This window comes from Podarcis melisellensis (genome assembly GCF_964234715.1).
Source record: "Podarcis melisellensis genome assembly, chromosome: 12".
Taxonomy (NCBI): Eukaryota; Metazoa; Chordata; class Lepidosauria; order Squamata; family Lacertidae; genus Podarcis; species Podarcis melisellensis.
In genome coordinates, this window is record NC_138544.1 from 45,969,841 (window position 1) to 45,984,701 (window position 14,861).

General features: G+C 43.7%; 1 protein-coding gene across 7 annotated transcripts in view; it reads left to right on the forward strand.

The window, feature by feature from the left end:
* ADARB2 (adenosine deaminase RNA specific B2 (inactive)) overlaps window positions 1–14,861 on the forward strand; it is a 363,889-nt gene that overhangs the window by 173,536 nt on the left and 175,492 nt on the right. The window lies entirely within an intron of this gene.

Genomic DNA, 14,861 nt, shown 5'->3' on the forward strand with positions numbered 1-14,861 from the left:
ATGCACTGCAGCTCCTTGATTCGATAGAAAATAATTGAATTGAATTGGCCCTGTATTTGCTGAAGGTGGACATGGGATGGAGCGATGAGGACGGTGGACATAAGAAACACTACCTGCCCTGCATATTATGGTCCAAAGTAAACATGGCGTTAGAAGTTCATTGCTCAGATTCCCCCATGCCTTTTTTAAAAGAAGTTAATAGTGGTCACAAAAGAGAAGGGGGTCATGATTCAGACTGGAGCCATGGAACTGCAGGAGGGTTGCTTTCCCAATCCTAATTCCCTCACCCATCCACACAGCAGCTGTTTGCCTCATGGAGAAAACTTACAGGGCCTGTGTGGTGCTGGTAAGATTCTCTCATGGGGCAAACAACAGCTCCAGTGAGGCAATTTGGATCAGGAAAACTCTCCTGGGCGAAAACGGTCACACACCCTATGTCTCCTGTATTGCGAACCTGATTCAGATCTGCAGCTGCCAGTAGCATTAAAAAATAATAAAAATTAATGAGATATCTGATCATGGATCTCCCAACCATAACAGGTCTGATTTGGTACTTTGAATATGAAGGGACGCAGGTGGTGCTGTGGTTTAAACCACTGAGCCTCTTGAGCTTGCCAATCAGAAGGTCGGTGGTTCGAATCCCCGCAACAGGGTGAGCTCCCGTGTGTGTGTGTGTGTGTGTGTGTGTGTGTGTGTGTATGCAAATCCGCATGGGTTGGTGGTACCAAACTGGGTCCTTGACCCGGGTGAAATAAAGCCTAGTTTTGTCCCTGCCCAAAGCATTGTTTTTGGTGTGCCAGCCTCAGATTTTCCACTTCTGATCTAAAACCAAGAAAGTGTGGTTCCTGGTTCAGACATACTTCTTTGCAAGATTAATCAACCAAGGTTTTTAAAATCAGGCAACAGCCCTAAGAAAATATCCAATGATATTGTGGGAAACTGCTTTTTTTAAATTTATTTTTATTATTATTATTATTATTATTATTATTAAATTGCCTGATTCCGAGAGCTTTAAAACATGAATGTTTTGTGCCATTGTTTTAACAGTCTTTTTTTGAACCGCACCTGGTAAAAGGAATTTACCACAAGTAAGGAGTAAGTTTGTAGCGGAACGAGGAAAGAACTTGATCTCTTTAGGAACCTTTGCAAAAGGAAAAGCGAGTACTGTATCCTACACTTTCTGTCATTAATAGTTCACCAACGTTTTTTACTTATGAGCTGTCAGTAGAAACATCGTTAAAATAATGGTTTGAAATAATTCATTCATGTCTTAAAGCTCTCCGAGTCTCTGAGCTATTTGCTATTAAATGGTTGGAGATAGATCTTCTGCACTAGAAAAATAGTCTTTTAAAGGGAACAGTTTGATACAAAAAAAAAGTTTTATACCTGTTATGATTTGTGTGTGCTTCACTTTCTTAAAGGGAACAAGTTTTTAAAAAATAGGTCTCATAAACTCTATTAGGCAATGTGGACGTGTTGGTCTGATGTTGTATTCTGAGTGACTTCTGTGCCATGAGAATGCAAGTAATTATTCCTTGTTAATCTGTATACAGCTCTGCTTTGAGCCTCTCTGTTTGACCCTCAGGACCCTCTCCAGGCCACACCCCTTTAGAGGCCACACCCACATTGGTTTTCTTAGCTTGGCTGGGAAGAATGCAGCCCTTGAGGTGAAAAAATGCCCCCGCCCCATTATAGATGTTGTAGCAGCCGCCATCTTAGAAGAGTAGGCCTCATCATCTGAGAATTGGAGATGCTTCTTCAAGACTGCACACATTCCTGGGATCAAGGTGCATTGATCCCAGCAGGGATTGTTTCTGTGTAAGGATTGCTCTGTTCAGGTAGAATCATAGAATTGTGGAGTTAGAAGAGATCCCGGGGGTCATCGAGCCCAGTCCCTTGCAATGCAAGAATCTCAGCTAGATCATATATGACGGATGGCCACCCAACCTCTGCTTTTAAACCTCTGTCGTGCTTGAGAATTAAAAGCTTTTATTTACCAAGTGTAGTTATTCGCCTCCACTTTACAAGTGTAATTTCCCATAAAGTCTCATCAAAGAGTAACCTTTGTGCATTCAGCAAAATGTGCTGCCCAGGTAATCAACTAATATTTTAGTTGGTTCTTTAAAAAAATTAATTAATCATTTGGTTAGATTAATTGCTTAAACGTTGCTCCCCTTTCTTGTGACTCTTCATTCATTAGCATACAGTATTTGTATTCTGTCCTTCTCCTAAGGTTCCCCTCCTCTTGTGAGGTAGTTTAGACAGAAAGGGAGAAAGCTTCACGGCTGAGTGAGGATTTGTATGGAAGCCTCCTTGGCTCAAATCCAGCAGCTTATCCTCTATGCTGCACTAAATTCCAGGTGAGACTTCAGAGTAAGAGAGCAGGGGAGGAAAAAATGAATCTGGTTGAAGGCATCTAAATACAAACACTGGAGTGGGGAGAGAAATGGATCAATAATATCAATCAATCCATCAGTCAATGCTTGCATTTTGAAACATCAAGCCTGTTTTATGCTTCATATTGGGTGCAAACATCTATCCTGAATGGATAGATGTTGTGATCTGGTTTGAAAGCATTCATTTTCTTGCTGTTATAGATGGTGTTAGGATCCCCAAAGCTGGTCAACAAATGCAGCTGCATTATCAATGCTGCTCCAGTGGCGTCAACACTTTGCGACTTGTGGTCCAAATCTTTTCTCGGCGTTGGCAAGAAGCTGAGTATTAAGGCTACTTTTCAAAGGTTATCTTCATCCAACATCGCTTCTTCCTTTGTTGAGATTGCAAACAGGCACACAGCAAAAAACAGTGCCAGCCCAAACACTAAAAGTCACCTTGAGCATACTTGAAAAATGTTTGCAGATCTCAGAATGAAGGGTAGGAAAGAGGGTGAAGGGGTCACTTCACAAAGAACTGGCGGATGATTGGATTGAGGTGGGGAACATTGCTTTGTGGACAATCTTTCAAGGACCACATGGCAGAGCAAGAGATAGGGTTGTTAGCTTTGTACCATAGACGGCATTCCATCCACGCAAAAGTCAGAGGGATCCACACACACCTCTCTCTCTCCATCCAGGCAGGCATTGTCACATTTCAAGGACAGTTTTCAGTCAAGTTGAAGCACTCAAGGAGAGCACAGAGCAGGGCCAGTAAAGGGATGAGGTCTGGGGATGAAGGGTATGGCTTGGAGAAAGTTTCAAGACCAAGATGAAGAGGTGTGAAGGGCTGCTTTTAGCCTCTGGGCCTGACGTTCTCCACACCTAGAGTAGATTACCTCAGGAAACAATCAACCTTGAAACAGAACTGTGCAGAAATGACTTATTGAAATCCTCCACCCTATTCATGGGCAAAGACTTTGGAGAGGTCATTTCTTCAGGAGAAGAACTACTCCAACTTTTATTCTTGTTTGGGTTCATCTCTTTAGCATTCACATTAGCCCAGCTTCTGTGTTGGAGGGCTGACAAAAATTCTGCCTCTTCCATCCTGGCCTGGACTAAGGGTGGATCTACACACAGGGGGGGGGGGGAAACACTATAAATAAGTCATAAATTAAATTGTTATAACAAAAAAATTTAAAAGCTATGTAAAATCTCATAGAAAAGTTTTGTGCTCTGATGTTGCATTTTTATACTGCATTCAAAACACTGGTTTTTTTTAATAATATAGCTGAATCCTAAGATTTTTTTCCCCCAGGATATGATGAGAGTGAAATGACAGGCACCACACACACACACACACACACACACACACACGGATAGCTGGATTTATTTATTTTGCAAAGTGCCTTTTTAAAATAAGGGGTTCAGGAAAGGAGAAATCTCAGAAACTTTCCCATGAGTTTTTCTTCCAATAAAGTTTGGCTTGGCTCAGCCTTTCAGTTCTTCTGCACAAGCACAGCTGAAATGAGTGGCGCTCCAGGGAGCACTCAGTCTGACTGTGCCTTCATATTGTTGTTATAAATCCCTACGCATCTTAATGTCACTCTTGAACCCCGACCCTTCTCTATTCAGGAAGGAGGGGTGTGTGTTAAAGTGCACCATGATGTGACTGCGTCTACCCTGGTTTGTTTTATCTGAGCATTTTTAAACCTGCTTTTCAGCTCAAGTGAGATCTTAAAGCGGAGAACAAAACTTGAATAGTTGTGGTATTTAAGTTGTGGTATTTAAACATACAAGAACAGGAGACCTCTATGGTGTGCAATACATAGTTGAGTAGTTAAGGCCATCGCTGACCTCCAGTATCGTGATAGCTATGTAGAACCTCAAGGATCAGAGTTAGTATGTCACTAAATACCAACGGCTTGGAATCAACTGTGGGAGAGGCAATGGTACTCATGTCCTAGGTGTGGGCTCTCCTTAGAAATTTGGTTGACCACTGTGGGAGACAGGATGATGGAGCTTTGGTCTGATCCAGCAAAGCCCTTCTTCTGTTCTTTATGCACTACCACAAGATGTGGCAATGAAGCTTAGGTGATAGGATAGACACATTGACAGCCGACACATCTCTCAGTGGCTCCACCACAGAGGGAATGAAAACTAGGGTACTCAGAGTTCTTGCTACCAATGCAGGGTTTGGTTTCAGAGCGAGCTCTGAAGTCTTCACTGCAGAGAGTGAGGAACATCTCAGAAGCAATCCTTGACCTGCTAAATGGATTTTCCATATTCAGAGCACCACGTTCTGAGGACAAACACTGGGACAGAGCTACAGCCTTTATGCCCGGCAGATAAGTTCCCAGAGGCTAGCAACTGTTGGAAACAATATGTTGTCCTGATGCAGCACAGCTCGTCATGCCCCTAAACAATTGTTACCAGGGAAGGGAATCTGTGGCCCTCCAAATGGACTACAATTCCCATCAGCCCCAGGCAGCATGGCCAATGGTCAGGGAGGATGGGGGCTGTAGTCCAGCAACATCTGGAGGGTCACGGGTTCCCCATCCCTACAGCTGGCTCATTTCAGAATGGGTTGTGCCTGTTAGCAGTTTTCTAAAAGATGGAAGGAGAGTCAACTTTAGAAGGTCCAGCCCTGGGTGTTCCTCCACCTCTCAAAGCTAGGCTATGTCTTGGATCTACACATAAAAAATCCAAAAGCAAAGCAGCAGGGTGGTTACTGCTCTCAGTGTCATCTCGAGTGAGATTTGGGTGAGAGAACTTCTGGCTAAAGCGAAACAGTTATGAGGCCAAGAAGGATTCAGATAATTGCTTTGGACTCCTATCACACCAGATGACTGTTAATCAGCTCATGAGCTGTCTCTCTCATTCCCAGCTCACTTTTTTTACCATCAAAGGAATTGAATAAGAAAGTGATCTGATTGCAAGGGTCACAGAGGTTGGGGAACAGGCGCAGACGTGAAAACTAGTGTCAGACTCGGGCGTCTGCAATCTTTTCCCCCAATCTGAGGATCACATTCTCCCCTGGGGTCACATGGGGAGGTGGGTGGGTCAACATACCTTAATGGTCCACAGAGTCTCTCCTCCTGTTTGTGGGTCTGGGGGTAAGTTTGAGCCAAGGGAAGGGAGGGTAGACAGGACATTGAGAACTGCCACAAATGCCTTCTCTGAAGCCCAAACATATATAACACCCAAAGTGGTACAAACAACATTGCAATCACGCCAGTACAAATGAGTTTCTTTGCAATTGCCCTTCACTTCATAATTTAAACAATTCTGTTCGGCTGGCAACAACACATTTTTTTTAAAAAAAGTGACATTGTGCCGGAAAACCCAAGGTATTGCATTTTTAATCACGTTGTCAAACGATTCTCGGTGCTATGAAAACCGTATTATTTGCTCCCACCACATGACTGGCTCAGGATAGTCAATGATCTGTGGCTGGGTTGCTCCAGTGTGATGTATTATAGTTCTTACAATTTGCTGCAGGCAGAAATCTTAATTAGGGCCTTTCCTGAAGAGTGACCTTCAGCAACAGCATCACTGAACTGGTGTAAAAATAGACAAAAGGCCTAATGCTGTTAGAGGAGCTCTGCTAAATACAATGGCCCCCATTGTTATTTGCTGTAGTTATCAAACGGATTTGCTGACCGTCTCCACCATTTACTGTGGCGCCAAGACTCACCCAGTTTCTGCAAGACACCTGACAGACATTTATAGCCCAAGATTTTCACTTGCCCATCCGTGTTGCACTCGTGTGGATTCATGTTGCTGGTGCAGAGAGAAATAGTAATTGAGCTTATGCCACAATAAATATGTTGGGATGGCTTTACTCCAAGTAGACCCATTGAAGTTCACGAACAGGACAAAGTTCAGTCATTTCAATAGGTCTACCCTGAGGAAGACTTAATTGACTACCAACCATCATCTTTAAGGTGCCACCTGCCCCTTTGTGAGTTTCATTGTTGGTAGCTATTTTGGCTTCCTTTGCAGAAAGGCTCTTTAAAAAACATTTTCATCAACATGAACAAATAAATCAAGTACAGAGCTGCCCTAAAAGGTGTGGTGCCAAAGCTAAGGTTGGAGCAAACTGTCAGTTTAGGTTTCTCTCCATTTCCTGTTTTTCCTGCTTTAAGGTCAGTTTTCTACATTTCCACAACAGTTTGCAGTTTCAAATAAAAAGCTTGTAAAAATTAATCATGATTTTATTGTCCTTTCTCCTAACACACTTTCGTATGCAAGTTTGCTATCATCCACATGCTTCCCAACCAATTTTACCATTCATTTTTTGTATCTTATTTTCATAATATGCAATACCTGATTGACTGCCATTGCGTGAGGCTAGCATATGGGGCATTGTCATTTTAAATATCTTGTATTGTGGATGTTGAATTTGAAAACCCAGGCCTTACGAAAACGCAGGTGAAACAATCTGGGGGAGGGGGAGCATCTCTGAGCTGCATAAGCTACCTTGAGTCTTTTTTTATTTTAAATTTATTATTTTTTTGTTTTTAAACTTAACATTTTACAGAGATACTACCTTGATACTCTTCTCTGTCTATGGGGGGAAATCTATGCTGCAGAGTGGGGGCAGCTATGGGTAGTTGGAATGGGGGGAAGAAAACATAGGCAGAGGCCCTGTTTGAAGCTTCCACAAAGTTATTTTCAAAGTATTTTCCCCTTCTCATCTTCAAAATTGAAGTGGCTTATCAAACTCAGTGGTGTCTGAAATCGGATTTCCTTATCCTGAAGTGTATGTCACCCCTTGGCTTGTCACCAAAGAGCGCTCAGCTGAGAAGAATGAGATAGGAGTTTGGTTATGTGGTGTGTGTGTGTTTTGAAGGCAGCGGAAGTCTCAGGATGAGCAGGACCCACACTGTTGACTTGCAGTGCTTATTTTGGCAGTGCCAGAGACGAAATCCTCAAGGTGTCCGAATATCTTGCACTGAGCTTCTGTTTGGAAGCTTTCAAAGGATCGGGCTACACAGGAGCAACTGTGCTTCCAGGATCTGTCAGTCTCTTTGCCCACTGAAGCCCCGGGCCTCCATTTAAGGGAGGGTTTGCCATGGAGCTTGTCAGTGCCAGGGCTCACACCTGGAATATGGGAAAGAAGAACAGCAAACTATGTGCAGAGTGCCTTTTCCTCACTGCTCGTCCACACTGCCATTTGTCCCGTGCCTAGAAAGCATGTGTCGAAACGTGACCTCTAAAACTTTAAATGGCTCGGGTCTGCAATACCTGAAGAACTGCCTCTCCCCGTATAAACCAACTCGGACTCTGTGTTCATTATCTGAGGCCCATCTGTTATGTACTGAGTTGAATAGGATCCAAAAGGCAGCAGTCTGATTGGTCCTAGAACAATAGGGTCCAGAATGCAGCAGTGTGATTGGACCTAGAACAATGCAGCAGTATGATTGGTCCACAGGAGCCACCCAATCCAGCTCCAGGTGGAAGTGAATCCGCAATCTGATTGGCCTACAGGAGAATCCCAGAATTAGCCAATCACGTGCGGCCCATTGTGTAAATAATGTATATAAAGCAGATATTTGGGGGGAACTTTCATTCCTCACTACTATGAGCTGAATATAGAGCATGAAATCCACACTCAACTCCGAGTATATTTCACCATCTCTGTGTGCCTTCTCCACAAGAGGTTTGGGGAGTGGCAACACAAGAACAGGCCTTTTCTGAAGTGGCGAACCAGGGAGGGTCGCCTGGCACCTTCATTATATATCTGGAAGTCTTGCTTCATTGAAGCCTAAGAATGATAGAGATCATGGGGGCAGGCTGTTGACCCCTAGCAGAACAGTGAGGAAGGTTCAGCATCAGTGGCAGACCTTGAGGTCTCAAATTTCGGTGGCATCAAAATTCAGGGGCCTTCTGCCACTCAAATTCCATTCTACATGATAATTGTGGAGCCTCCTGCAGTTCTCCCAAGGCTCCATGCCCAGTGCGACTAGTAGCACTCTCCCTTTGTTTAGCATAACCCTTCCCCTGGTGTGTAAGTTTTATTCTGAGGTGGTTTAAAAAGATGACACACATTTTCACCTGCAATAGAAACTAATCCAGGCCAAAATTCCCTGCCTACTATCTCATTTGGCTCAATGTGTAGAATCCCTCTCAGATACAAGCTTGAAAGTAACATGTTATATATGTTGTTGTTGTTGTTTAGTCGTTTAGTCGTGTCCGACTCTTCGTGACCCCATGGACCAGAGAACGCCAGGCACCTCTGTCCTCCACTGCCTCCCGCAGTTTAGTCAAACTCATGCTGGTAACCTCGAAAACACTATCCAACCATCTCGTCCTCTGCTGTCCCCTTCTCCTTGTGCCCTCCATCTTTCCCAACATCAGGGTCTTCTCCAGGGAGTCTTCTCTTCTCATGAGGTGGCCAAAGTACTGGAGCCTCAGTTTCACAATCTGTCCTTCCAGTGAGCACTCAGGGTTGATTTCCTTCAATATGGAGAGGTTTGATCTTCTTGCAGTCCATGGGACTCTCAAGAGTCTCCTCCAGCACCATAATTCAAAAGCATCAATTCTTCGGCAATCAGCCTTCTTTATGGTCCAGCTCTCACTTCCATACATCACTACTGGGAAAACCATAGCTTTAACTATACGAACCTTTGTTGGCAAGGTGATGTCTCTACTTCTCAAGATGCTGTCTAGGCCTGTCATTGCCCTTCTCCCAAGAAGCAGGCGTCTTTTAATTTCGTGGCTGCTGTCACCATCTGCAGTGATCATTGAGCCCAAGAAAGTAAAATCTCTCACTACCTCCATTTCTTCCCCTTCTATTTGCCAGGAGGTGATGGGACCAGTGGCCATGATCTTCGTTTTTTTGATGTTGAGCTTCAGACCATATTTTTCGCTCTCCTCTTTCACCCTCATTAAAAGGTTCTTTAATTCCTCCTCACTTTCTGCCATCAAGGTTGTGTCATCTGCATATCTGAGGTTGTTGATATTTCTTCCGGCAATCTTAATTCCGGCTAGGGATTCATCCAGCCCAGCCTTTCGCATGATGAATTCTGCATATAAGTTAAATAAGCAGGGAGACAAAATACAGCCTTGTCGTACTCCTTTCCCAATTTTGAACCAATCAGTTGTTCCATATCCAGTTCTAACTGTAGCTTCTTGTCCCACATAGAGATTTCTCAGGAGACAGATGAGGTGATCTGGCACTCCCATTTCTTTAAGAACTTGCCATAGTTTGCCGTGGTCGACACAGTCAAAGGCTTTTGCATAGTCAATGAAGCAGAAGTAAATGTCTTTCTGGAACTCTCTAGCTTTCTCCATAATCCAGCGCATGTTTGCAATTTGGTCTCTGGTTCCTCTGCCTCTTCTAAATCCAGCTTGCACTTCTGGGAGTTCTCGGTCCACATACTGCTTGAGCCTTCCTTGTAGAATTTTAAGCATAACCTTGCTAGCGTGTGAAATGAGTGCAATTGTGCGGTAGTTGGAGCATTCTTTGGCACTGCCCTTCTTTGGGATTGGGATGTAGACTGATCTTCTCCAATCTTCTGGCCACTGCTGAGTTTTCCAAACTTGCTGGCATATTGAGTGTAGCACCTTAATAGCATCATCTTTTAAAATTTTAAATAGTTCAGCTGGAATACCATCACTTCCACTGGCCTTGTTATTTGCAGTGCTTTCTAAGGCCCATTTGACTTCACTTTCCAGGATGTCTGGCTCAAGGTCAGCAACCACACTACCTGTGGTATACGAGGCATCCATTTCTTTCTGGTATAATTCCTCTGTGTATTCTTGCCACCTCTTCTTGATGTCTTCTGCTTCTGTTAGGTCCTTTCCACTTTTGCCCTTTATTATGGAAATCTTTGTACGAAATGTTCCTTTCATATCTCCAATTTTCTTGAACAGATCTCTGGTTCTTCCCATTCTATTGCTTTCCTCTATTTCTTTGCATTGCTCGTTTAAGAAGGTCTTCTTGTCTCTCCTTGCTATTCTTTGGAAATCTGCATTCAATTTCCTGTATCTTTCACCATCTCCCTCGCATTTTGCTTGCCTTCTCTCCCCCACTATTTGTAAGGCCTCATTGGACACCCACTTTGCTTTCTTGCATTTCCTTTCCATTGGGATGGTTTTCGTTGCTGCCTCCTGTATAATGTTACGAGCCTCCATCCATAGTTCTTCAGGCATTCTGTCCACCAAATCTAAATCCTTAAACCTGTTCCTCACTTCCACTGTGTATTCATAAGGGATTTGACTTAGATTGTATCTTACCGGCCCAGTGGTTTTTCCTACTTTCTTCAATTTAAGCTTGAATTTTGCTATAAGAAGCTGATGATCTGAGCCACAGTCAGCTCCAGGTCTTGTTTTTGCTGACTGTATAGAGCTTCTCCATCTTTGGCTGCAGAGAATATAATCAATCTGATTTCGATGCTGTCCATCTGGTGATGTCCATGTGTAGAGTCGTCTCTTGTGTTGTTGGAAAAGCGTGTTTGTGATGACCAGCTTGTTCTCTTGACAGAACTCTATTAGCCTTTGCCCTGCTTCATTTTGATCTCCAAGGCCAAACTTGCCAGTTGTTCCTTTTATCTCTTGACTCCCTACTTTAGCATTCCAATCCCCTATAATGAGAAGAACATCCTTCTTTGGTGTCACTTCTATAAGGTGTTGTAAGTCTTCATAGAATTGGTCAATTTCAGTTTCTTCAGCACAAGTAGTTGGTGCATAAACTTGGATTACTGTGATGTTAAAAGGTCTGCCTTGGATTCGTATCGAGATCATTCTATCATTTTTGAGATTGCATCCCAGTACAGCTTTCGCCACTCTTTTGTTGACTATGAGGGCCACTCCATTTCTTTTACGGGTTTCTTGCCCACAGTAGTAGATATGATGGTCATCCGAACTGAATTCACCCATTCCCGTCCATTTTAGTTCACTGATGCCCAGGATGTCAATATTTATTCTTGCCATCTCATTTTTGACCACCTCCAACTTACCCAGGTTCATGGTTCTTACATTCCAGGTTCCTATGCAATATTTTTCTTTACAGCATTGGACTTTCCTTTCGCTTCCAGGCATATCCGCAACTGAGCGTCCTTTCGGCTTTGGCCCAGCCGCTTCATCAGCTCTGGATCTACTTGTACTTGCCCTCCGCTCTTCCCCAGTAGCATGTTGGACACCTTCCGACCTGAGGGGCTCATCTTCCAGCGTCATATCTTTTATATGCCTGTTGTTTTTGTCCATGGAGTTTTCTTGGCAGGGATACTGGAGTGGCTTGCCGGTTCCTCCTCCAGGTGGATCACATTTGGTCAAAACTCTCCACTATGACCTGTTCATCTTGGGTGCCCTGCTCGGCATAGTTCATAGCTTCTCTGAGTTCTTCAAGCCCCTTCGCCACGGCAAGGCAGTGATCCATGAAGGGGATTGCTATTTTTAAAAGTATTTATTATTTGCCACATTAAGCTCTGAAAGATGAAGGAGAGCAGGCTGATTTTGTCTGGCTTTTTATTTTTATCCCAACTCCTCCATTTCCATCATTCTTCCACTATGAAAAGTGAAGCTGTTTCTCTAGCTTAACATGTTTTGGACTACAACTCCCATCATCCCAGACTACTGGCTGTGCTGACTGGGGCAAATGGGACTTGTAGTCCAGCATATTACAACATTGACTGCCCCTGCTAAAGCTGAGCCTTGTCTCTGACAACATTTCATCTGCATGCTAACCTTTGATGGAAACAACTTTCAAGTTCCTTACAGCCTGTTTGTTTTTAAGACAAACCGAACACACAGGCACAAAAACCTATACTGCCGTAGGTCCCCCTCATTGCACATTTAAAAGGTACTGTTATTAGTGCACCTTCATTTGATTACCAATGGCAGAGTAATAATACCATCAGTGGCTGAATTGTAAGTGAAAATAACCCTTTGTTCTCATCCCCCCTCCCCCCCCGCCCCTCCCACAGACTCTTAACAGCACTCCCGGGGACAATAACCTATGAAATAGATTAAAAGCCTGTTAAATGCTATTTTCAGCTTGGCAGATCACCAAGCCCCACGTAGCCTTAAGCTCTGCTTCCTCGTAAATATGGCAAGTTTACTAGAGCCATGTGACAACAATAAGGTGCGGTATTGAAGGTGATTAAGGAACTGAACCAACAAAATGCTTTTAGGTCAGTAAACGAAACTGACACGCCTTTGGAAGATGAAAAATATGACAGATGGCTGAAAAGCCCAAGAGGATTTCTGGTTTGGATCGGTATTGGCACAGCACAGGTGGGATCTGTAACAAGATTTTACAGTATGGAGTGCTCCTGTGCTGTTGACTATCTACACTCCCCTCCATAATAAAAAGGTAAAGGGACCCCTGACCATTAGGTCCAGTCGTGGCCAACTCTGGGGTTGCGGCGCTCATCTCGCTTTATTGGCCGAGGGAGCCAGCATACAGCTTCCGGGTCATGTGGCCAGCATGACTAAGCTGCTTCTGGCGAACCAGAGCAGCGCACGGAAATGCCGTTTACCTTCCCGCCGGAGCGGTACCTATTTATTTACTTGCACTTTGATGTGCTTTTGAACTGCTAAGTTAACAGGAGCAGGGACCGAGCAACGGGAACTCACCCCGTCACGGGGTTCGAACTGCCAACCTTCTGATCGGCAAGTCCTAGGCTCTGTGGTTTAACCCACAGCGCCACCCAGCTCCATTTCCCCCAACACTAGTCAGCATTCAACGGCTACTGAGCATGCTCAGTCTTCACTGTGTTCCCCCCCACAATTATTTTTCTAAAGGTTTGTAAGAGTACTGTGGTCTCTTATGTGCATTCTACAGTATTGATGCATCCACATTTCCCCTCCCCAGCCCACAGTGGTTTACCTTTAGTTTACCAAGGTTGTCTTCTTTGGGCATACAAGTAATTCTAATAATAATAATAATAATAATAATAATAATAATAATAATAATAAAATAATTTATACCCCACCCATCTGGCTGGGCTTCCCCAGCCACTCTGGGCGGCTTCCAGCAAAATATTAAAATACCATAATAAGTGTGAAGAAAAGGAGCAGCATCCTATATTCCAGTTGAGCTCTCCCTCTTAGTGGCTGTACAGGTAGGACATTGTGTGGATAATGCCATGATATATTTTAACCACTAGGTGGCACTGGGCTTAATGTCTGCATGGAGACAGGAGGCTCCGAGTGCTGCACTGTTCTTGGTTAAGAGGATCTAACTTTTTTTTTATAGCTGTGTAGATGCAGCCCTTGTCTAGTTTCTTGACTGATGTGTCCTCTGAGCTTCCTATGGCAGACAAAGAACAGGGGCTGAGGCCACCTAAGGGCATCTTGCCTGAAAACACCCTTCTCCACAAAATATAAAAAATATTTAAAAATCCTGGAGCACGCACTGGAAAATGACAACCTTAGGAACTCCCACTAAAAAATGGAAAAGGCTTTCAAAGGTAAAATAGGGATAGCAATTTATTAAGCAAAATTGCAACAAATAAGGGTGTCCCTTCCAAGTAGGGGTCCATTGTGATGTATGAGCATGAGGGAGGTGCAACTCTTTTTTAAAACAATGGGATCATTTCTGCCTTTCTTCTCAAAACTGTAAACCACTCTGCCGGCCCGCCCCACCCCTCTGCAAAATCACCGCTAAAGTCACTAAAGGAGAAGGAACAGGTATGTGTTTCTGATGGGAATGAAGTCAAATTGCAGCATTCCAAGGCCACAGCACTGCCTGTTACCTTAATCTCTAAAATCATGTGTGTCCAGCTGCTTGCACCATAAATTTCAGAGACACGCTCCTTTGAGCTGCCCAGTGTTTGCCCAAAAGTGGAGGGGGGGGGGAGAGAAAAATCCTGCCTCGTCTTTACAACGTTAACTAGTTCTTTTTTAAATCTAAAACCTGATTGTAAAGGGTTTTTTATTTTTAGGCCGAAGCATTTATCACCACTAGCTGACAGCACAGGAAAGAACAAGTTAGAGTTTTAACCTTGTAGGTCAAAAGCAGGCAGTTATCAATGGCAGCTTGCAAGAGTTTCAGAAGCATTTAATATGGCCCTTTTATCCAGGGTGGCAGTAGATACAGCCTTGAATGTCCACGTGAGGAAAAACTATGGCAGGAGTTTAATACTCTACGACACACAAATTGCCAAGGGGGAGGGCATCGTTTTCTGTCTGCCCCCATTGAGGGAACATTCTGTTGATAGGAGACGTTTGCTAAAAGACAACAGTGACATTTCAAAGCAATCAGGAGCCTACACACACACACACACACACACCCCAAAAAATGAGAGGAAAGATAACTGCCTTGAATATATATTATTGGTGTTCCCCTCCCTCCTTCCCCCAGCCTGGATTTGCTTATTACAGTGATAAATACAGAATGAAAAAATAAGTCATCTCATACAGTTTACCTGTGGCTTTCTTCTTCTTTTTTTGGCATGTCACTTTTCAAACACGTCTTCAAGGATTCACCCCTTCCTTCGTCTCCCGCCCTACTCTGCTCCCCAACCGAATGTGAGGAAG